Source organism: Ahaetulla prasina, chromosome 3 (genome assembly GCF_028640845.1).
Source record: "Ahaetulla prasina isolate Xishuangbanna chromosome 3, ASM2864084v1, whole genome shotgun sequence".
In the NCBI taxonomy this organism is placed as follows: domain Eukaryota; kingdom Metazoa; phylum Chordata; class Lepidosauria; order Squamata; family Colubridae; genus Ahaetulla; species Ahaetulla prasina.
In genome coordinates, this window is record NC_080541.1 from 5082879 (window position 1) to 5108213 (window position 25335).

The 25335-nt window shown below is 43.3% G+C and overlaps 1 protein-coding gene across 1 annotated transcript in view; it reads left to right on the forward strand.

The window, feature by feature from the left end:
• Window positions 1–2392: 2392 nt before the first annotated feature.
• The window catches only part of TSNARE1 (t-SNARE domain containing 1), a 355693-nt gene continuing 332750 nt past the window's right edge, over window positions 2393–25335 (forward strand). The window contains exon 1 of the mRNA XM_058177145.1: window positions 2393–2504. The gene's annotated coding sequence lies outside the window, so the exon portion shown is untranslated. The remainder of the gene's footprint in view (window positions 2505–25335) is intronic.

Sequence of the window (25335 nt, forward strand, 5' to 3'; positions counted from 1 at the left end):
CGTGGAGGCTGCTTGGAAAGATGGTTTAATGGTGGTCAGGATCACATGGCTTGAGATCCTGAACAGAAAAGGGGCCGAGATCCTGTGTGCTCCCTGGTTTTATGCTTTTTCTGAGCTTTGAACTTTCTGGGGCACAGGAAGAGTATCCTGATTGGTTGTCAGACTCGCAGGGGGTGGGAGTCTTAGCTAGCCTTGCTGGCTGTCTCTCAAGCTTGCTTGAGCCTTGCCATGTGGTGAGTTTCAGTTGTATTGTGTTGCAAATCATGGGGGGATTGAGTGAGCTTGGTTGAAGCCTTAATTGCCCATTGACAAAGGCGGGGAGAATGAGTGAGCTTAGCTGAGGCTTTTAATGGCCCATTGACAAAGGTGGGGGGGGAGTCAGGAAGTTGCAGGGAGCTCCTTTGTCTTTAAAATATGTTTCTCCATTTCTCATCCAGGAAGGTATAATATTCTGCTTTTTAAAATATTTCCTAGAATATTTCATTCTTCTAGGAGGGGGGTGGGTGCTAAATTCCTACAGTTGTACCTTGATGAACGTATCTTTTCTTTTATGTACACTGAGAGCATATGCACCAAGACAAATTCCTTGTGTGTCCAATCACACTTGGCCAATAAAATTCTATTCTATTCAATAAAAATTCTATTCTACTCTGCTAAACAAATAATTCCCTCAACACTGTCAAACTATTTACTAAATCTGCACTACTATTAATCTTCTCATCGTTCCCACCACCCATCTCCTTCCACTTATGAGTGTATGACTGTAACTTTGTTGCTTGTATCCTTATGATTTGTATTATTGTTTCCTGATTGCTAATTTGTACCCTATAACTATCATTAAGTGTTGTACCTTATGATTCTTGATGAACGTATCTTTTCTTTTATGTACATTGAGAGCATATGCAGCAAGACAAATTCCTTGTGTCTAATCACACTTGGCCAATAAAAAATTCCATTCCATTCCATTCCATTCCATTCCATTCTGTACACTGGAGCCTATGCACCAAGACAAGTTCCTTGTGTGTCCAATCACACTTGGCCAATAAAAAAATTCTATTCTATTCTATTCCATTCCATTCCATTCCATTCCATTCCATTCCATTCCATTCCATTCTGTACACTGAGAGCATCTGCACCAAGACAAATTCCTTGTGTGTCCAATCACACTTGGCCTATAAGAAATTCTATTCTATTCTATTCTATTCTATTCTATTCTATTCTATTCTATTCTATTCTATTCTATTCTATTCTATTCTATTTCTTTTATATACACTGAGAGCATATGCACCAAGACAAATTCCTTGTGTGTCCAATCACACTTGGCCAATAAGAAATTCTATTCTATTCTATTCTATTCTATTCTATTCTATTCTATTCTATTCTATTCTATTCTATTCTAATTTGTGAGTGTGTGCGCGCACACACACACAAACATATATAGCAATATAATGCAACATTGTAACAGAGAAAGTACCACGCGTATGCATATAATATAAAGTATCCTATCATGTAATGCAACATTGTAATCTAAATAAAACGCAATATTGTAAAATAGTCAAATCGAGGGATGGAAGTGGGAGATGACCATGAAATAGTAAAAATCTTGAGGAAATATTTTATTTTATTTATTTTATTTGTCACAACAGTATATATAAGCATAAGCATGAAATAACTATACGATATATAAGCATAAATATAATCATAAGTATGTAATAACTATATGAAATACAATCAAATACAATAACTATATGGATACAATCAAAGGGAACATTAGGACAGGAACGGTAGGCACGCTGGTGCTCTTATGCACGCCCCTTACAGACCTCTTAGGAATGGGGTGAGGTCAATAGTAGAGAGTTTTTGGTTAAAGCTTTGGGGATTTTGGGAAGAGACCACAGAGTCAGGTAGTGCATTCCAGGCATTAACAACTCTGTTACTGAAGTCATATTTTCTGCAATCAAGATCGGATAAAAAAAAAATTAAAATTAAAAAAAAAAAAGATTGGATAAATAAAAACTCAGCAGCTTTTTCGTGATTACTTCGAGGATAAAACGATCCCCGATCGTGCACGGGGCGATCCCCTCCCTCTGGAGATCGACCCCGAACGTCTTAAAAGGCCCCAATTGAGATTTTTAAAAGCCCCTTTCTAAAATTTTATGAATGAGAATCCCTGCTGGGTCAATCCCGAAGGGAAGCCAATCAGGACGGCGCTGGGCGTGGCGGCGCGCTCCTTCTCCCCCCCCCCACTCCCTCCTCTCCCTTCCACCAGAGGCATGCCGGTCTCGGGAGTTCCGCCGGCCGCCTGGCCCTCCGCTTCCAGCGAGGCTGCGAACTACGGCCAATGAGAGAGCGCGCGGCCCAGAAGGGGCGGAGCCGGGCGGCTCCTCGGAACGTTCGCCCGCGGCGAGAGTGGGAAGGAGGAGAAGAGCGGCGCTCAAGCCCGCGCAGGCGCAGTGAGAGCTCGCTTTCAACCCGGGCAAGGCGGCGGCGGCGAAGTGTTGCAGGTGAGAAGCTGCGCGCGCAGATGCGCCCCTTGCGCAGGGCCATCCTCTCCCGCTTGCCTCGTTGCGCAGCGCTTCTGGAGGATGGTGTTTGCGTGGGGAGAAAGTCATAAAATGGGGGGGTTGCAAGGTGGGCGAGATTGGAAAGTTCCCGGGAGTCGTCTTTGGGGCGTGCCTAGGGCTGGAAACCTCGCCCAGCCATTTGCAACCGGGCGCCCGCGGGCACCCAGGATTGCAACTCGCATTTGTCGGATTAGTTGGATGGGAATTGGGGGGATGGGGGGAATACGCCTTGGAGGGACACCAGAGGAACACAAAGGCCTCCTCTCCCACCTTTCTTTCTTTTTTTTTTTTTGTAGGGGGGGGGGAGCTTTGTGTCATAGTAACAAGATTGAATTGAGGATGCTGGGACCTGCGTTGCTCTTCGCGCATCTTTGGAGGATCGCTGGGTTGTTTTTTTTTGCAGACTTAAAATCCCTGATTTGGGCTTATATTGGGGCCTTCTTGGCCTGTCTCCTTTTCCCCCCCCCCAAAAGAGCGGATGGGTGTCTCTGAATGCCCTGGAAGGAGGGCCTCTGACCATGGGCAGAGTGCCCCTTCCTCCTAGAAGAACGGGGGTACGCAGGCCGTCCTAGAGTTTACAACCGTTCGTTTTAAGGGATGGTTCGAAGAGACAAAACGGCGCTGGGAAGAAAAAAAAGGGGACTTACGACCTTTTTTTCACGCTTAACGACCGTTCCCGGAGTCCCGTGATCAAAAGTCAGACCCTTGGCCGCTGACTCGTATTTATGACGGTCGCAGGGGATCCTCCTTTTGCGACCTCCTGCGGAGCAAAGTCAAAGGGGAGGCCAGATTCACTCAACCTATCAACTGCACTGATTCACTTAACAGCTGTGGCAAGGCACGTCGTAAAATGGGGCAAAAGGCACTTAAGCACTGTCTCACTTAGCAGCCGAAGTTTTGGGCTCAGTTGTGGTCGTTAGTCGAGACCGCCTGTCTTATATGATGGCTTGTCGCAGAGTCAGGCAGATGTTAAGACTGGATTTGACAAGTTTTGTCCGCCTATCGAATTTTTCTCAAGGACCCGGGAGAGGCAGATGTGGGTGTTTGAGGTTGTTAGATGATGATGATGATGATATTAAAGATATTAAAGGATGTAAACAGCTCCAAGCAAAGCTGCCTTTTGCAATTGAAAAAAAAATATCCAGTGTTTTCCCCCCCATGCCATCACTCTGCTAAACAACTCCTTCCCACAACACTGTCAAACTATCTAGTAAGGCTATATTGCTATTATCCTTCTCGTCTTTCCCATTACCTGTCTCCCTATCTTCTTAGGACTATAACTATGTTGCTTGTATCTTAGTATTTGTATGGTTTTATTTAGTGTCCTAGTATAATTTATGTTGATTGCTTATTTAATATCCTATGGCTATCACTGAGTGTTGTATGCTATGATTTATGATGAATGTATTTTATGGTCATGATCATTGCTTGTATGCACACTGAGAGCTTATGCACGGGAGACAGATTCCTTGTGTGTCCAACCACCCTTGGCCATTAAACCTATTCTATTCTATTCTATTCTATTCTATTCTATTCTATTCTATTCTATTCTATTCTATTCTATTCTATTCTATTCTATTCTATTCTATTCCATTCCATTCCATTCCATTCCATTCCATTCCTCTCCTCCCCTCCCCTCCCTTCCCCTCTACCCTCTACTCTACATTCTCTTCCCTTCCCTTCCTTCCCTTACCCTACCCTACCCTACCTACACTCTACACTCTACTCTAAATTCTATTCTATTCTATTCTATTCTAGTCTATTCTATATCTTCTATTTCTTATTCTATTCTATTCTATTCTATTCTATTCTATTCTATTCTATTCTATTCTATTCTATTCTATTCTATTCTGTATTCTATTTTGTATTCCATTCCGTATTCCATTCCATTCCATTCTGCATCCTATCCTATCCTATCCTATCCTATCCTATCCTATCCTATCCTATCCTATCCTATCCTATCCTATCCTATCCTATCCTGCATTCTATTCTATTCTGTTCTGTTCTGTTCTGTTCTGTTCTGTTCTGTTCGACTCGACTCGACTCTTCCTATTCTATTCTATATTCTATTCTATTCCTATTCCTATTCTATTCTGCATTCTATTTTATTTTATTCTATTCCACTCCACAGGAGGAGGAGGAGGGGGGTGGGGTGTTCCTTGAAGCTCTCCGAGCTCCATTGTTTTCTTGCAGATATTTCATTACCCAACTAGGTAATATCATCAGTGCTAGAAGGGAGTGGAATTTTCTCTATGTTTATGTAGTGCCATGACTATTGTTTACTACTTGATTGTTAGTCTAGGGTTAAGCTGAGTGTTAATCTCCGTTTATCTGGCTGTTGATTGCTCACAAGGAGGTGTTTTGGTCTGTTGGTTTCCTTTTTAGCTTTTGGATGATCTCTTTTGAATGGTATGTAGATATTGTTTCTCTCTTTGTGTCTGTTGATGGCAGGCAGGGCAAGCTACTTGTATATATGCAGAGAGCAAACCCCACTTCCTAAACTCTTTATGTATATAAGTGCTATATATGTAACAATCAGTAAATGAGCTGTTACAAGGCAAGGACTACCTGTGATGTCACAGGATTAAGCTGTTCTCAGTAAATTATTATCTTTATTATCTTCATCCTGGCGTCTGTGCTAGGAGCCGGCTTGTCATGCTGTTGGCAGAGTAATAAATAAATCACATGGAGTAACTTTACTCTGCTCCGGTGGGTGATTTCTCATGCTCCTATTTTTATACTAACAAACATCCACGTTGGACTTCCAAGAAGCCACCGAGTTTTCTTTTCACCAGATACAAAAATGTATGAGTCCTCGACTTACAACATGTTGCTTAGTGACTTTTCCAAAGTTACAACAGCACCGAAAGAAGGTAATTTAGGACCGTTTTTCACCGCTACGATCTTCTTTGCATTCCCATGTTCACATTATAGGAATTCAGACGGTCGGCAGCTGGCTCACACTTATGACGGTTGCTGCATCCCGGGGTCAGGCGATCCCTTTTTGTGACCGTCTGATGAGCAAAGTTGTCGTGTCCCACTCCTCCTCTGACGGCCGGGTCAGGGAAATCCGAATCAGGCATGCCTCCGCAGCTCTGCCAAAGTCCTAGCAAAGTCCTCAGGGCAGGCAGGAGACCAGAAAGTGACTTCAGCAAGATATGTTTAGACTTTGCCTGACTCAGAGACTGCCAGAAAGCAGGTCCTTTATATAGGCCATGGGGTGTGGCTCCATGACTCAGCACTTATCCAGGCCTGCCCCTCCCTTCCTTCTGCCGCCGCCGCCTATCAATTCTTCTGAAGCGAGGATCACTCCAGTCGGCAGCTGTTGGTAATTGACCTCCCTCAGGCTCACATGCTGAGGGGGAGGGGTCTAGTTGCTCTGTTTGCCTGGGCATGGAGCCAGGGCTGGGGCCGGGAGGTGCTCCCTCCTCCTCAGCCTGTCTGGGCATGGAGCCAGGGCTGGGGCCGGGAGGCATACTAGGACATTCCTCAGCGTTCGGAAGCAGATAAGAAGACCCTGGCTGCGGTGAGAGTGGGCAAGACACAACAAAAGTCAATGGGGAACCCGGATTCACTGAACAACCGCGTCGCTCATTGAACAACCACAGGGATTCGCTTAACCAACGAGGCACAAAAAGTCATCAAATGGGGCCAGGCTCACTTAACAAATTTGTCACTTAGCGACATAAACTTCGGGCTTAGTTGTGATCGTAAGTTGAGGATTTACCTGTCCCTCTAGTCCTCGAATTACAACGTTACATTTAGTGACTGTTCAATGTTAACAACGGCACTGAAAAACGTGACTGATGACCGTTTCTCGCGATCTTTGCAGTATTTCCATGTTGACATGATCGAAATTCAGGGGCTTGGCAACTGTCTCGTATTTATGACGGTCTCCGTTTCACATGATCCCCTTTTGCGACCGTCTTATGAGAAACGGGGTAGCCAGGCTCAACTTAACCACCATGTTCGTAACTTAGCAGCCGTGGTGGGTTTGCTTAACAACCGTGGCAGGAAAGATCGTAGAAATGGGCCCAAACTCTCTTTGCAAATGTCTCGCTTAAGAACAGAAATTTTGGGCTCCCTTGCGGTCGTACGTCGAGGACTATCTGTATTGGCAGGGCTTGCTAAGAGCTCTGCATGCGCGCACCGGGGGCTAAATTACTTGCTAAACAAATAATTCCCTCAACACTGTTAAACTATTTACTAAATCTGCACTACTATTAATCTTCTCATCGTTCCCATCACCAATCTCTTTCCACTTATGACTGCATGACTGTAACTTGTTGCTGGTAATCCTTATGATTTATATTGATATTGATTGTTCCTGATTGCTTATTTGTACCCTATGACTATCATTAAGTGTTGTAAATGTTGTACCTTGATGAAGGTATCTTTTCTTTTATGTACACTGAGAGCATATGCACCAAGACAAATTCCTTGTATGTCCAATCACACTTGGCCAATAAAAATTCTATTCTATTCTATTCTATTCTATTCTATTCTATTCTATTCTATTCTATTCTATTCTATTCTATTCTATTCTATTCTATTCTATTCTATTCTATTCTGTACACTGAGAGCATATGCACCAAGACAAATTCCTTGTGTGTCCAATCACACTTGGCCAATAAAAAATTCTATTCTATTCTATTCTATTCTATTCTATTCTATTCTATTCTATTCTATTCTATTCTATTCTATTCTATTCTATACATTGAGAGCATATGCACCAAGACAAATTCCTTGTGTGTCCAATCATTCCTTGGCCAATAAAGGATTCTATTCTATTCTATTCTATTCTATTCTATTCTATTCTATTCTATTCTATTCTATTCTATTCTATTCTATTCTATTCTATACATTGAGAGGATATGCACCAAGACAAATTCCTTGTGTGTCCAATCATTCCTTGGCCAATAAAGGATTCTATTCTATTCTATTCTATTCTATTCTATTCTATTCTATTCTGGTCTGGTCTGGTCTGGTCTGGTCTGGTCTGGTCTGGTCTGGTCTGGTCTGGTCTGGTCTGTACACTGAGAGCATATGCACCAAGACAAATTCCTTGTGTGTCCAATCACACTTGGCCAATAAAGAATTCTATTCTATTCTAAAATCTCAGACTGGAAGATGGCCAGCTTTAATTTGCTTTTTGGACGGAGCTGTAGAACAAGGTGGGTGATGGATGCAAACAGCATCATAGAAAAGCTTTAGCAGAGTGGTGGCCAGGATTAGAATAAGAATAAGAATAGGAATAGGATAGAATATGGAACAGAACAGAGTTGGTAGGGACTTTCAAAGTCTTCTAGTCTAGCCCCCTGCTCTGGCAGGAGACCCTATGTGACCGTCTAATCCCGTGATGGCGAACCTATGGCATGTGTGCCAAAGTTGGCACGCGAGCGTTGCCCTAGCTAAGTTGCAGCATGCATGTGCACTCCGCCCAGTTGACTTTCAGGCCTTGTGGGCCCACTGGAAGTCAGGAAACAGGCCGTTTCTGGCCTCGGGGTGGGGGGAAAGGCCGTTTTTGCCCTCCCCAGGCTCCAAGAAAGTCTCTGGAACCTGGGGAGGGTGAAAAACAGGTCTACCGGGCCCACCGTGCCAAAAGCAGGGGGGAGGTCATGCGCGCATGTGTGTGGGTCACGGTGCGTTGAATCACAGTTGTGGGCACACGGGCACGCAACCCTCTCGGACGCCCCCCCCGCTTTTGGCACGCGACGGCAAAAAGGTAAGCCATAACTGTCCGAGTCTCTTCTTAAAAACCTCCGGTGATGAAGCACCCACAATTTCTGGAGGCAAGTTGTTCCACTGGTTAATTGTTCTCACTATTAGGAAGTTTCTTCTTCATTCCAGCTTCCTTCTCTCCTTGATTAGTTTCCATCCATTGTTTCTTTTTTTGCCTCCTGGTGCTTTGGAAAATAAGTTGACCCCTTCTTCTTTGTGGCAGCCCCCTAAATACTGGAATACTGCTTTCATGTCACCCCTAATTCTTCTTTTCTTTAGACTAGCCAGGCCCAAATCCTGCAACCGTTCTTCATATGATTTAGTCTTAAGGCCGTTAATCATCTTATAGGTAGATGATTGATTGATTGAGACATTGGATTTATGACCTCACTTCCACCATGGTTGTTAAGCGATTCAGCCACAGTTGTTAAACCACGTGACATGCTTGATACAACCTTAGTAATACCACAGCTGGAATACTACAACCAGGTTTGCTCGCGGCATTACAAAAAAAGGTGTTGAGACTTTGGAAGAAGTATAGAGAAGAGCAACTAAGACGATTAAAGGCCTTAAGACTAAATCATATGAAGAACCGCTGCAGGGTTTGGGCCTGGGTAGTCGAAAGGAAAGAAGAATTAGGGGTGACATGAAAGTAATATTCCAGTATTTGAGGGGCTGCCACAAAGAATCTTGGGTCAACCTATTTTCCAAAGCACCAGAAGGCAAAACAAGAAACAATGGATGGAAACTAATCAAGGAGAGAAGCAACCCGGAATTAAGGAGAAACTTCCTAACTGTGAGAAAAATTAACCAGTGGAACAGCTGGCCACCAGAAGTTATGGGTGCTCCATCATTGGAGGATTTGAAGAGGAGGTTGGGCAGCCATTTCTCTGAAATGGTATAAGGTCTCCTGCTTAAGCAAGGGGTTGGACTAGAAGACCTCCAAGGTCCCTTTCTACTCTATTCCGATTAATTGATTATTATTATTTATTTATTTATTTATTTAATTGATTAATTAACTTATATACCGCCCTTCTCCCGAAAGACTCAGGGCGGTTTACAGCCAGGGTAAAAGCACAACTCAGAAAAGTTAAAAAAACATTTAAAAACTACTTAAATTAAAGGCTGGAGGAATATAAGACTATAATGAAACTCCAATAAAAACTTCATTAAGCCAGCCCTGCACGATGAAATAGAAAGGTCTTTAGCTCATGGCGGAAGGTCCGGAGGTCAGGAAGTTGACGTAACCCCAGAGGCAGCTCATTCCAGAGGGCAGGAGCCCCCACAGAGAAGGCTCTCCCCCTGGGGGTCGCCAGTCTACACTGTTTGACCGATGGCACCCTGAGGAGACCCTCTCTACGGGAGCGCACGGGTCGATGGGAGGCTATTGGTAGCAGCAGGCGGTCTCGTAGATTGAGATGGTATATGTGACTGTCTTGCAGTTTTGGGGTCAGCTTCTTCACTGACTGCTTGTTGGAAGCCAGCCATGGAATTTTTCACACTCAATGACGGTTGCCACAATCCCATGGTCACGTGGACAACATTCAGACGGCTTGGCATCTGACTCATATTTATGACGGTCGCAGTGTCCCAGGGAGGTGGGTCACGTGGGTCCTCTTTTGTGACCTTCTGAGAAGCAAAGTCAAGGGGGAAGATTCACTTAGCAACTGTGTTAGTGTTGTAGCCCGCCGGCGGCCAGAGGAGCTGGCAGCAGAGACAGATAGTGAGGAGGTTGGGGAGGAACATGGGCCAGTCCTGGGGAAAGCTCGGATGAGGGCTCTGCATCGGAGGCAGAGAGGAAGCTAGAGAGCAGTGAGGCAGAGGAACAGCTGGAGCCTGTACCCAGTGTTCTGTCCCCCTCGCCTCAGTCCGAGCGATGACTTAATTAGCCGGCAACTATCAGCTTCTGGCAGCAAACGAGCGAGCATCTGCCAAGTGTCTCTGTTATCTCTCTTGATGCCGATGAGTCAACCAGGAATAAACAGTACTTCAGCTCTAGTTAAGCAGTTGATTTGCTTGCCACGAAGGGGTACAGCAGCCCTTGCTGCTTTTATATCCTGTGGGGTGTGGCTCCATGACTCAGCACTTCCTAGGCCTGTCCCACCCCTGCTTCTGTTGTTCCCGCCTCTCCTGCCTACGAAACCTAGGGTCCAGCCAGGCCTGATTGCCATCAGCCGGGTCTGGAGGCGTGGCCTGGGAGGGGAAAGAGTCAGGAGACGGAGGTCTAGTTATCTCCTCCACCTGGCCTGCCTCTGGCTCCTGGAGTTGAGCCTGGGAAGCCGGTGCTCCCGAGGTAAGTCCTAATGGCCCTTCCCCCTCACTTTCCAAGTCACTTTCTGGCAGGGGGCCCGGCTCGGGGGGGCTGTGGTGGCTCAGGCTGTAAGATAGCCTGTTATTAAAACACAGCTGCCTGCAATTACTGCAGGTTCTAGTCCCACCAGGCCCAAGGTTGACTCAGCCTTCCATCCTTTATAAGGTAGGTAAAATGAGGACCCAGATTGTTGGGGGGGCAATAAGTTGACTTTGTAAATATACAAATAGAATGAGACTATTTCCTTACACACTGTAAGCCGCCCTGAGTCTTTGGAGAAGGGCGGGATATAAATGTAAATAAATTTAAAAAAAACCCACCCATTATGCGCATGCGCAGAGCTGCCAGAAGACAAGAACAACTGAGAAAGCAGGGTCGACTTGGGAGTAAGGCTTAGAGATGATTGGCCCCTCCCATAGGAAACAAAAGAAGGGAGGGGGCTTTTGCAGGAAACAATTCATTTGTTCAGTAGTTTCAAACATGGAAAGTTCTGTTCCTGCCTCTTAAGAGACTCTGTGCCAAGTTTTGCCTTGTACTGCATTTGGAAACAAGTTACGTGGCAGCTTGCCAAGCGAGATAAGATGTGTTGAGAAACTTTCCTTTGAAAAACTGTTTGGACAGACCTCGCTGACTGTGAATGAAATTAATTCACAGTCGGGTACATAAAAGAGGTTTTGCCAGGACCAGTTCCTGCTTCCTGCTTTTTAAGGGAGCCTATGTCAGAACAGTTAGCACCTCAACAGCTGCAGTGATTCGCTTAACAACTGTGCCAAGGAAGGACATAAAACTTGGAGCAAAACTCACTTAACTCTTACTTAGCAATGAAACCTTTACGTGTATGAATTTTTTTTATTTTTTTGGTGTGCGTGTTTCTTTTTCCCCCCAAGCTGAATGGGGGATGTGAAACAGTCTTTTTCTATTGCTCAGTCCAATGACCCCTTCCGCTCCCCCCGCCTCTTGCCCTATTGATGGATGACTTTATTTGGGGTAGTTTATGTTGCTGGAGGAAGGTGTAAGCAGTGTTTTAATTCCTTAGCGGATCAATCCTTATTGTTTAAATATTGAGCCGTCCGTGTGAGGCGAGAGAATGTTAACTAGGCAACATTTTTATTAAAGGATCCAAGGATGAACAGAAATTGGGCTTGTTGAACAAGGCCTAATGAAAGGTTTTCCATCTAAACCAGGGGGGGTGGTCAAACTTGAAGCCCTCAGGGCCTAATCCGGCCCATGGGGGTGCTTAGATCTGGCCCGTGGGGCCACCCTGGAAACAGCAAAGGACCAACCCACAGTGCCTCTGCCAGCGAAAATGGAGCTCAGGTGAGAGGCTTGCGGCCCTCCCGAGCCCCATTTTCGGGCGGGGGGAGAGAGGGGGGCCTGCTGCAGCCCTCTACCAGCGAAAATGGGGCTCCGTTTTTGCTGCCAGAGGGCTAGCGAAACAAACTGAAAGCAAAACGAAAGGAGAAAAGTTTCCCCTTTTGCATTTGAGCATCCAGGAAGGGACGGGAAAGGAGGAAAAGAAAGGAAAAAAAGAAAGAAGAAGAAGGAAAGATGGGGAAGAGAGCAAGGAAGGGAAAAGAAGGAAAAAGAGGAAGGAAAAAGAATGGAGAATGAAGAGGGAAGGGAAAAGAAGGAAGGAAGGAAGGAAGGAGAATGAAGAGGGAAGGGAAAAGAAGAAGGAAGGAAAAATGGAAAGAGGGAGGGAGGGAGGAAGGAAAAAGAAGGAAAGAGGAAGAAGAATGCAGAAGGAAGAGGGAAGGAAAAAGAAGGAAGGAAGGAAGAAGGAAGGAAGGGAGGGAGGAAGGAAGGAAGGAAAAAGAAGGAAAGGAAGGAAGAAGAATGGTGAATGAAGAGGGAAGGAAAAAGAAGGAAGGAAAGAGGAAGGAAGAAGAATGGTGAATGAAGAGGGAAGGAAAAAGAAGAAGGAAGGAAAGAGGGAGGGAGGGAAGGAAAGGAAGGAAGGAGATTATAATGAGAGTAACTGAGGTCAAACAGACCCCTGATGTGACCCTCCATGACGTATTTTGTATCAGAGTGGCAGAGGCTGGAGGTAGATGGAGCTAAGAAAGGAATTAGCCTAGAATCGTTACGTTCTCACAAGTGGTCTAAATTCAACCCTTCCTGAATTCCGTTAACATAGATAGTCCTTGACTTACAACAGTTCATTTAGTGCCCTTTCAAAGTTACAACGGCACGGAAAAAAGCGACTTACGACCCCTTTTCACATTCAACGACGGTTACAGCATCTCCTTGGCCATGCGATCTATATTCGGATGCTGGACAGATGACTCACATTTATGACGGTGGCAGTGTCTCGGGGTCATGTGATCCGCTTCGGCGACCTGATGAGCAAAGTCAAATGGAACCAGATTCACTTAACAACCATGTTACTTACTTAACAACATGTTAAAACAGTTATGTTTAAGCCATAAAATGGGGCCAAACTCAAGAAATGTGTCACTCAGCAATGGAAATTTTGGCCTCTATTGGGATTGTAGGTCATAGCTGTACTTACTGGGTACCAATTTAGTGGCTATTAGCGGATTAGATTCTCAGGTAGAGGCAGGAGCAATAAATCAGTTGAATTGTAACTTCAATCCACCCCACAGGGTTGTTGTTCGGGATAACATTGGAAAAAGGTGTATTAGGTATATTCGCCACGTTTAGTTCCTTCTAAAGTGATAAATATGAGATAAAAATCTAGTAAGGAAATCGAGTGGTGGGCGGAACGCTTTGGCTACTTGTCCCAAAGGTTTTTTTCGAGAGGCAACTGGATTTTTTGTTTTTCTTTGAAGACGTTTTGCTTCTCATCCAAGAAGCTGAATCGGAATCAGAGTAGAGCTGGAAGGGACCTTGGAGGTCTTCTAGTCCAGCCCCCTGCTCAAACCAGAGACCCCAGACCATTTCAGACAAATGGCAGTCCCAATTAGTTCTTAAAAAAAATAATAATCCAGTAATGGAGTACCCACAACTTCTGGAGGCAAGCAGTTCCACTGGTTAATTGTCCTCATTGTTAGGAAGTTTCTTCTCTATTCCAGGTTGCTTCTCGGTTAGTTTCCATCCATTGTTTCTTGCCTTGCCTTCTGGTGCTTTGGAAAATAGCTTGACTCCTTCCTCTTTGTGGTAGCCTCTCAAACACTGGAAGACTGCTAGCATGTGTTCCCCTCGCCCAAGTCTTTTTTTTTTAAATTTGAATTTATATCCCGCCCTTCTCCGAAGACTCAGGGCGGCTTACATTGTGTTAAGCAATAGTCTTCATCCTATTTGTATATTATATACAAAGTCAACTTATTGCCCCCAACAATCTGGGTCCTCATTTTACCTACCTTATAAAGGATGGAAGGCTGAGTCAACCTTGGGCCTGGTGGGACTTGAACCTGCAGTAATTGCAAGCAGCTGTGATAATAACAGACAGACTTTGGCCTCTGGTGGCTCAGACTGTTAAGACAGTCTGTTTTAAAACACAGCTGCTTGCAATTACTGCAGGTTCAAGTCCCACCAGGCCCAAGGTTGACTCAGCCTTCCATCCTTTATAAGGTAGGTAAAATGAGGACCCAGATTGTTGGGAACAATAAGTTGACTTTGTATATAATATACAAATGGATGAAGACTATTGCTTGACATAGTGTAAGCTGCCCTGAGTCTTCGGAGAAGGGCGGGATATAAATTCAAATAAAAAAAAAAAGTCTGCTGAGCCACCAGAGGCCCTAATTTTAATTTTAATTTTAGCCATGCACTTAGGGATGAACACCCTTTGAATGGTGTGGGAGTAGGAACGTATTTCCAGAAAAAATTGCAGACTACAAGAACCATGTGCACTACTTGGGTAACCCTGAAGACCCAGGCAAACCTCCAAGTGGCCTCAATGACCCTCTAAAAGAATGCAAATGACCAGCTGTCTGCAAGGAGTATCAATCCTTCCATTCCTCACCGTCCAGTCAGAGCTGAAGAAGTTTCTCGGATGAGAAGTGAAACTTCTTCAAAGAAAAACCTGACACAGCACATGACCTGAGGACACAGACAAACCTCCAAGTGGCCTTAACGACCCTCTAAAAGGATGCAAATGACCAGCTGTCTGCAAGGAATATAAATCCTTCCGTTCTCCCACTATCCTGTCGGAGCTGAAGAAGCTTCTCGGATGAGAAGAGAAACGTCTTTAAAAGAAAAAAACAAACAAACCAGAAAGTCCAGTTGCCTCCTGAAAAAAGCACCTTTGGGACAACCATGACCTGGATGACTGAGAATCTCTACAGAGTTTTAGCTATATAATTTGGGATGAACACGCTTGGAATGGTGTGGGAGTAGGAATGGATTTCCAGAGGAAAAAAATACAGGAACCAGGAGCACTTACTCAGGTGACTCTGAGTACACAGATAAACCTCCAAGTGGCCTCAACAACTCTCTAAAAGGATGCAAATGACCAGCTGTCTTTAAGGAGCATCAATCCTTCCGTTCCCCACCATCCAGTCAGAGTTGAAGAAGCTGCTTGGAGGGGAATCGAAACTTTTTCAAAGAAAAAAACCAGAAAGTCCAGTTATTTCTTGAAAATAAAAGCACCTTTGGACAACCTGGATGATGGAGAACCTGCGTAAACGTTTGGCTTCAGCTAGCTTTAGCTCCTAAGCCTCAAGGCAAACAATGACGCCTTCCGCTTTTTTTTTTTAGCAGCAGGGAAATTTGGAAATGGATTGCAGCTTTGCTGACGCCATCGATGGTTGCATTTCATAAAACGGTGCGCATGGTTCTTTTCGCTTCCTTCTTTCCTCTTCTCCCCCACCCCTCTTTTTATTACATTTCCCTGCCTTGGAACCGGACCCTGTAATCTCAGATCAATTGGATTTGTAAAGGTTTTATTATTATTATTATTTCTTTTTAACTGAAGCGCAGGTTGGTAACTTTCGGTAATCTTTCTCTAAGATTTAACCCTCCATCTCCTTGGCGAGTCGGAACGGGGATGGGTTGAGTTGGAAACTCCAGAAACCGCCAGCCAGAAATTTTTGAACAGGAGCGACAACTCCAGAAAACAACAACAACAACAACGTTCCTCTTGGTTGGCAGCGGGTCAAAATCCCTGCCCTCCGTTCTGTTTTTTAACAGCCTCGCTAAAATAAAATAATAATTTTTTTTTTTGAAAAAACAAAACAAAGGCTGAAGGATGCATCTTCCCGATTTGTCAAGGCTACCGCAAAGGCCCCATCGTAGCTTTTTTTAAAAAACACACAGGCCCTGTCGACAAACTCTGCGAGTTGTGTCTTGCTGCATTGCAGGGGGGCGGGGGGTGAGGGAGGAGGATGCGCGATCTGCTGTGAGTCAACTCTGCTTTCTTGGGAGTGGAGATTTCCATCCTGCACCACACAAAACGGATCCCAGGAAGTGCCGGGCGAAAGAGAGGGAAATCCTTGGCCCTAGATTGGAAAGAGTGATCTGGTCTTCCGTTGCTTAGAGAGGCACTTCCATCAGCTACTTTGGGTTAGTATGTGACAGAGTCCTATCATAAGGAGGAGGGTTCCCTGGAGGGTTGGAAGGGGGTGGGCTTCATCCTAAAAGAGTAAGACACAACTTCGCTCTGATGTAAATCGGAATAGAGATGGAAAGGGACTTTGGAGGTCTTCTAGTCCAACCCCCTGCTTAAGCAGGAGACCTTATACCATTTCAGAGAAATGGCTGTCCAGTCTCTTCTTGAAAATCTCCAGTGATGGAGCACCTACAACTTCTGGAGGCCAGCAGTTCCCCTGGTTAATTGTCCTCACTGTTTAGGAAGTTTCTCCTTAATTCCAGGTTGCTTCTCTCCTTGATTAGTTTCCATCCATTGTTTCTTGTTCTGCCTTCTGGTGTGTTGGAGAATAAATTGACCCCCCTCTTCTTTGTGGCAGCCCCTCAAATACTGGAACCCTGCTATCATGTCACCTCTAGTCCTTCTTTTCTCTAGACAGGCCAAACCCAATTCCTGCAACTGTTCTTCGTATGTTTTAGCCACCAGGCATTTAATGATCTTGGTTGCTCTTCTCTGTGCTTTTCCCAAAGTCTCAACATCGTTTTTCACGTTTTTAACTTCTGATACGATGTTTTTTTTTTTTTAATAATGTGGGGACCAAAACTGGAAGCCAGGTGTGGTCTTACCAGGACATTATGAAGTGTTAGTACCACTTTATTATGCCCTGGTTAGGCCACACTTGGAATATTGCATTCTAGTTTTGGTTGCAACAGTGTAAAAAGATGTTGAGTGCTGAGAAGAGCAGCAAAGATGATTAGGGGGTTGGAGGCTAAAACGTGAAGAACGGTGGCAGGAATTGGGTATGTCTTGTTTAATGAATGTATAAGGCCTTGGTAAGAATATTGCAATATCCTCCTAAATAATTGCTCTTTATTTATCTAATTTCTATGGCGTAATATCTCGGTTCCCTTATTCGCGTAAACAACCCTTTTTAAAAAATCTTTAAATTTGGTTTATGTGCCTTTAAATACAGGGATGGGTAGGCTGTGCTTCCGTTTAGCTTCAATTTCCAAAGGTTTTTATGGATTCATCAAAACAAGAATAGCCTAGAGGTGCTTTGAGGTTCGGTTATGTGAAAAGGCAATAAAAAATACATCACACAATAGAGTCCCTACGTGTGTGAATCACTCTTTAAATACATCTTTATTATGAAAAAAAGCATACTGTTTGCCCTGTAACATTGCAAAAAGGAAGGAAGGAGGGAAAGAGAAAAAGGAAGGAAGGAAGGAAAGAAAAAAGGAAGGAAGGAAGGAAAAAGATGGAAGGAAGGAAGGAAAAGGAAGAAAAAGAAAGATAGGGAAGGAATGAAAGAAAAAGGAAGGAAAGGAAGGAAGGAAAGAAAAAGGAAGAAAAAAGATTGAAGGAAGGAAAAAAGGATAAAAAAGATGGAAGAAGGAAGGAAAAAAGGAAAGAAGGAAAAAGATGGAAGGAAGGAAAAGAAAAATGAAAGAAAGAAAAAAGAGGGAAGGAAGGAAAGAAAAAAGGAAGGAAGGAAAGGAAGGAAGGGAAGGATGGAAAAAAGATCGAAGGAAGTAAGGAAAAAAGATGGAAGAAGGGAGGAAAAAAGGAAGGAAGGGAAAGACGAAAAAAATATCGAAGGAAGGAAGGAAAAAAGGAAGGAAAGAAGGAAAGAAGGAAAAAGATGGAAGGAAAAGAAAGAATGAATAAAAAAAGAGAAAGAAAAGAAAAAATGAATGAAAGAAAGAAAAAGAAAGAGGGAAGGAAGGAAAAAAAGGAAGGAAGGGAAAGACGGAAAAAAGATCGAAGGAATGAAGAAAAAAGATGGAGGGAAGGAAAAGAAAGAATGAATTAAAAAAGAGAAAGAAAAGAAGGAAAGAAGGAAAGAAAGAAAAAGAAAGGGCTCTCCTGAATGAAACAGGCCTGGGGGCCATAACATTTTCAGAAAAATAGACATTTCGAAATAATAAAACAATCTAATTCAGAAAGACCTTTGTGATTATGTAGTGGATGGTGGCCATGTTTTAAACATGACGGTCTCCTGAAATGTGAAAACCAGGTTATCCAAAGCGCTGCATTTTTATTCCTGCAGAGGATATGGGGAAGGGCTCGCCGCCATCCTGAACAGACATGGAGCAAATGGCACAAAGGAACTACAGTATGAAGGCTGGAGTCAGACAACGATGAGGCTGAGGAAGAACATGGGCCAGTCCTGGAGGCTGGGGAAGGCCTGGATGAGGGCTCTGCATCAGAGGCAGAAGTGGGGCCAGGGCCATCGGGAAGTGAGGTGTGGACTCCAGAGCCTCCAGAGACTGATAGTAGTGAGGCAGAGGAACAGGAGGAGCCTGCTCCTAATGCACGCATGAGAAGAGCTTCCAGAAGGCAAGAGCAGCTCAAGCAAAGAGGAGGACTCGGGAGTAGGGCCAAGAGATGATTGGCCCCGCCCATAAGGCTTAAAAGACCAGCAACAGCGTTTGGGCTCTTTCCTGGAAAACAACGTTGATAGCTTTGTCTTGTTGCATTTGTTTCGTATCGGCGTCTTCTGAACTTTTGCCAAGAAAGGCCTTTGGCAGTTTGCCTAATTGGACCAAGATTGGTGATAAGGCTGAGGAATTTGTGTTGGGAGGAATTTGCTTTAATCTAGTTTGGACTACACTGAGAATGAGTTAATTCTCAGCTGCGCTAATAAAGTTTGTTTATTTTTACATTGACTGAGTTTCCTACTAACTGCTTGGGCCTGGATCACAGCAGCAGGAAGGCTTGTGAGGTGGTGCGTCTAGATGACGTCTTCTGGTGCCTGCCAATACAGGTAGTCCTTGACTTACGGCCACAATTGAGCCCAAAATTTCTCTTGCTTCTTTGTGAAGTGAGTTTTGCACCATTTTACAACCTTTCTTGCCACGGTTGTTAAATGAATTACTGCGGTTAAGTTTGTAACACGGTTACCCACCTGGTGCTGATGCTGTACAATACTTCGCTATCTGGCACACATATTTGGACTAATTAAATCCTCATATAATACGTTGAAAGCTTTGTTGACTTTCAGCAGAGGTTTTTTGACCGTCCAGTTTTGGATTTCAGTTGTCAATCAAGCACCTCTGAGTATGCCTACTTCGTTGTTTCTTCTCTGCCAGTTTGCTCAAGGTGTTTAATGAAGTCTACAACTATAACAACAGCAGCTCTGTTGTGTTCTCATGGTCCAGTTATTCTGACATTGTTCTGCTTTTTGAAAAGTGTAGTTTTATGAAGAATTTTAATTACGGTAGTAAAAAAAACAAATGCAAACAGAACTTCGAGAAGAGAATTGAAAGGAAGAATTGCAAGAAAAAAAGAAAAGGAAAGGAAAGGAAAGAAAAGAAAAGCTACTACGAATAAAAATAGTGACTTCCTGACTTCATGAGAACAAATACAAACACATTTAATAACACTTTGCCACCTATAAGATTAAGTATCCCATATCCTATTTCTTATCAATATGAAAATCCATAAATCTATCACATTTTTAATTCTGCCACCAGCATAAAAATGTGGAAAGTCCTGCCAGGTATATTTATAAAAAGTCTTTTTAAAACTTTGATCAAATAAACCAACTCTATATTCCTTTCCTTTACTTCTAACTATCTTAATCTTTAATTCAATCCAATCAAATAGAGTCAGAAAATCTGATTTTAATTGTTTTTATCCTATGACAAGTCTCTCTTGTAGGTCCAGTAAGAACACGTCTTCCGGATCATTCTCTTATTTATTTATTTATTTATTTATTTATTTATTTATTTATTTATTTATTTAGTTCTATTCTATTCTATTCTATTCTATTCTATTCTATTCTATTCTATTCTATTCTATTCTATTCTATTATTGTTTTAATTTCTATACCGCCCTTCTCCCAAAGGACTCAGGGCGGTTTACAATTTGTATTATCATTTGTATTTCCCTTTTAATTTTTAGCTGCCCAGGGTTACCCTGTAGTAAGATAGGTAAATGAATAAAATAAAAACTAAAAACAGCCTTTTGACATTCTGAAAAGCTCCCATTTCTAAATCAGTCTCTTGGCTTGTCATTCCTAGCTCTGCATTTTCAATCTTGTCAGATAACATTTGTTCCAAAATGTCATTTTTTCATTCGAACGTTTTAGACATAACCTATCCATAGATGCAGATACAATTACAGACATTGTTGATATTTTACTTATTAACTTCTGGCTCCATTCCTCAAAGCCTTCCTTTACCGTTTCCAAAGTTCTAACATTTTGTCCTAGTATTAACTGACATCAGGGGTGTATTTTTCCCCCCTCTGCTTAAAATCTTTAGTCCCCTCTAGTGTCCAAAGGATTTTTAAACCCTCAACAACTCTCAAAAAGGATGCAAATGACCACCTGTCTGCAAGGAATATAAATCCTTCCATTTCCTGCCATCCAGTCAGAGCTGAAGAAACTTCTTGGATGAGAAATGAAACATCTTCAAAGAAAAACCAAGGAAGTCCAGTTGCCTCCTGAAAAAGCACCTTTGGGACAACCATGACTTGGATGACTGAGAATCTCTACAGACTTTTAGCTATACAATTTGGGATGAACACCCTCGGAATGGTGTGGGAGTAAAAATGGGTTTCCAGAGGAAAAAAAATGCAAACTACAGGAACCATTTGCACCACTCGGGTGACCCTGAGGACACAGATAAACCTCCAAGTGGTCTCAAGGACCCTCTAAAAGGATGCAGATGACCAGCTGTTGTCTGCAAGGAGTATAAATCCTTCCATTCCCCTTCCAGTCAGAGCTGAAGAAGTGTCGTGTCCCACTCCTCCTCTGACGGCCGGGTCAGGGAAGTCCGTATCAAGCGTGGCCACGAAGCCTCTGCAGCTTTGCCAAAGTTCTGTCAGAGTTCTCAGGGCAGGCAGGAATCCAAGGTGTGACTTCCGCAACCAGATGAGACTTTGCCTGACTCAAGGAATGCCAAAAAGCAGATCCTTTATATAGGCCATGGGGTGTGGCTCCATGACTCAGCACTTATCCAGGCCTGCCCTTCCCTTCCTTTTGCTGATGTCGCCTCTCCATTCTCCGGAAGCGTGGATCCGTCCATTGCATCATTTCATCCCCAGCTGCCGGTAATCCCAGCTCGTGGCTGGCTTCAGGCGCACATGCTCTCGGAGGGAGGTTTGTTTGCTCGGTTTGTCTGGGAATGGTGCCAGGGCTGGGGGCTGGAGGCATGCCAGGATATTCTTTTGCAGTATCAGTCTCTGGCTGAGATAGCAGGAGATGAGAGGGGCCCGGCTGCGGCGGGGGGGGGGAGTGAGGCACAACAAGAAGCTTCTCGGATGAGAAGCGAAACATTTTCAAAGAAAAAAAGCAGAAAGTCCAGTTGCCTCTTGAAAAAAGCACTTTTGGGACAACCATGACCTGGATGACTGAGAATCTCTACAGAGAATCTCTACAGGTGCACTTTTGCAATCGCATCTAAACTTCCTTCATAATGTTGTGGAAGCTGGAACTTTCTTTGAGACCTGCTAAATTTATTCTGTTGGAAAACACAGTCCCGTCTGACGTTCAGGCATAATTTACTGCAAGCTACTGTTTCTAAACCTTTGATCATTTTTGCAATTGGGTTTATGGTGTGTCTATACAAGAGACATGAATTATTACGGCAATTCGTACCTGACAGCCGCGGTTATCAATCTCCATTTGATCAATTAGATGTTCCACTTATGCTAATGCGAACAGTTGTGATTAATCCCAACTATAGTTTTTGTTCAAACAAAACAGGAAAAACCTCAGTGAGGGGCCTATAAATCACGTTTCCTCTTTGAGGGTGTCGGAGCATGTGGAGGGGAAGGAAGTAGATCAAGGTTATGTGATGTTTCTTCAGACCTTCAGCGGTTATGGAGGGCTCATCCACTTCCCTATTTGATATGGAAGAAATTTTACACAACGGCTAATATTGGTGAAAAATCTGAGCCAGCATGAAAAGTTATTCAGCACCAAGAACAGGCTGAGGCTACCAAGCAAAATAATAAAGGGATGAACTGGACTGGAATGGAATAAGAGTAGAGTACAATACAGTACAGTAGAATAGAGTAGAATGAGGAATAGAATAGAATGGGTCTCCAACCTTGGTAACTTTAAGACTTGTGGACTTCAAAGCTGGCTGAGGAATTCTGGGAGTTGAAGTCCACAAGTCTTAAAGTTGCCAAGGTTGGGGACCCCTGGAATAGAAAAAAGAATAGAATAGAATAGAATAGAATAGAATGTAGATTAGGGTAGAGTAGAGTAGAATAAGGAATAGAATAGAGGATGGGATGGGATGGGATGGAATAAGAGTAGAGTACAATACATTACAGTAGAATAGAGTAGAATGAGGAATAGAATAGAATGGGTCTCCAACCTTGGTAACTTTAAGACTTGTGGACTTCAACTCCCAGAATTCCTCAGCCAGCTTTGAAGTCCACAAGTCTTAAAGTTACCAAGGTTGGAGACCCATTCTATTCTATTCCTCATTCTACTCTATTCTACTGTAATGTATTGTACTCTACTCTTATTCCATTCCAGTCCAGTTGGGAGACGAAAAGCTTTGGATGTGGTTGTTTGGATTGGAAGGGAAAATTTTATTCTATGTTTGGTTTATGTATAACTTGACCTTGTGATTGACCCGGGGTGGGGAGGGGGGTGTTTTGTTTTGTTTTTTGTTTTTTTGGGAGGGAGGGGGAAAAAAGGGGGAAAAATGTTTTTGTTTTTTTAAAACTCTTTCAATAAAAAAAAAAAAAAGCTGGCTGAGGAATTCTGGGAGTTGAAGTCCACAAGTCTTAAAGTTGCCAAGGTTGGAGACCCCTGGAATAGAATAAAGAATAGAATAGAATAGAATAGAATGTAGATTAGGGTAGAGTAGAGTAGAATAAGGAATAGAATAGAGGATGGGATGGGATGGGATGGGATGGGATGGGATAGAATAGAATAGAATAGAAATAGAACAGAATAAAGAATAGAAATAGAATAGAATAGAATAGAATAAGGAATAGAATAAAATGTAGAGTAGAGTAGAATAAGGAATAGAATAGAATAGAATAGAACCGAGCAGAACAGAACAGAACAGAACAGAAAATGGAATGGGATGGGAGGGGATGGGATGGGGTGGGATGGGATGGAATGGAATGGAATAGAATAGAATGTAGAGTAGAATAAGGAATAGAATAGAATAGAATAGAATAGAATAGAATAGAATATGGGATGGGATGGGATGGGATGGGATGGGATAGAGTAAATGTAGAGTAGAGTAGAATAAGGAATAGAATAGAATAGAATATGGGTTGGGATGGGATGGGATGGGATGGGATAGACTAGACTAGACTAGACTAGACTAGATGAGAATAGACAAGAATAGACAAGAATAGAATAGAGTAAATGTAGAGTAGAGTAGAATAAGGAATAGAATAGAATAGAATATGGGTTGGGTTGGGTTGGGTTGGGATGGGATGGACTAGACTAGACTAGACTAGACTAGACTAGACTAGAGTAAATGTAGAGTAGAGTAGAATAAGGAATAGAATAGAAAAGTCCAGTTGCTTCTTGAAAAAAGCACCTTTGGGACAACCATGACCTGGATGACTGAGAATCTCTACAGACTTTTAGCTATGCAATTTGGGATGAACCCCCTTTGAATAGTGTGGGAGTAGGAATGGATTCCAGAGGAAAAAAATTGCAGACTACAGGAACCATTTGCACCACTCGGGTGACCCTGAGGACACAGACAAACCTCCAAGTGGTCTCAACGACTCTTTCTAAAAGGATGCAGATGACCAGCTGCCTGCAAGGAGTATCAATCCTTCCATTCCCCACCGTTCAGTCAGAGCTGAAGAAGCCTCTTGGATGAGAAGCGAAACGTCTTCAAGGAAAAAAATGAAGGAAGCCCAGTTGCCTTTTGAAAAAGCACCTTTGGGACACAAGAGTGAAGTGTGGCTGCCTGAAGCTCACTTTTGTCGTCTGTAAATCTCGGGCTGTCTGCAGCACCAGCACCAAACAGGTTCAAGCTTTGGAGGAAAAAGATAATCTAAGAACTGGCTTTCCTTGGAGCTAAACTCGGGAGCTGGTGAGATAACTGCTGAACTAGGATCAATTTTTATTATTTATACCAGACATCAGTGAAATCAGGTTTTTTTTTCTTCTTCTCTTCCTCCGTTGTATGTTTCATTTAGGAAGTAATTTCAGGTTTACCTTTTTTTTTAACCTACCTTATTATTATTTTTTTTAATGGAGCAAAATTTGCAAAACAATTCCATACACTCTTCATTGTCTCAAAGTGACAGGCATTGATGCCTCCTGCTGGACCCGTGGCAAAATTACAACTTTACCTTCTTTAAAAAAAAAAAAGTGTGGAGAGAACCAATCATTTATAATTGCAGTATTTTTCTTTAAAATAGCATCTGAAATCTTGACAGTAGCTAGTGGAGAAAGCATGAGGAGAGAGTGAGTTCTAGTCCTGCTTTAGTCATGAAAGCTGGCTGGATGATTTTGGGCCAATCACCAGGAGACTGTGAGTTCTAGTCCTGCTTTACGCATGAAAGCCAGCTGGGTGACTTTGAGCCAATCACCAGGAGACTGTGAGTTCTAGTCCTGCTTTATGCATGAAAGCCAGCTGGGTGACTTTGATCCAATCACCAGGAGACTGTGAGTTCTAGTTCCACTTTAGGCATGAAAGCTGACTGGGTGACTTCACATCAGTCACCAGGAGATGGGGAGCTCTAGTTCTACCTTAAGCAGGAAAGCTGGCTGAGTGATTTTTGGCCAATCACAAGGACAACGTGAGTTCTAATCCTACCTTAAGAATGAAAGCTGGGTGGGTGACTTTTGGCCATTTACCAGGTGACTATGAGTTCTAGTCCCATTTTAGGCATGAAAGCTGACTGTGTGACTTTGGGTCGATCACTAGGAAACAGTGAGTTCTAGTCCTGCTTTAGTCATGAAAGCTGGCTGGATGACTTTGGGCCAATGACCAGGTGACTATGAGATCTAGTTCCACCTTAGGCATGAAAGCTGGCTGGGTGGCTTCGTCAGTCATCAGGAGATAGTGAGTTCTAGTTCCACTTTAGGCATGAAAGCTGACTGGGTGACTTCACATCAGTCACCAGGAGATGGGGAGCTCTAGTTCTACCTTAAGCAGGAAAGCTGGCTGAGTGATTTTTGGCCAATCACAAGGACAACGTGAGTTCTAGTCCTACCGCGGTGTGGCTCAGGCTGTAAGAAGCCTGTTATTAAACACAGCTGCTTGCAATTACTGCAGGTTCTAGTCCCCCCAGGCCCAAGGTTG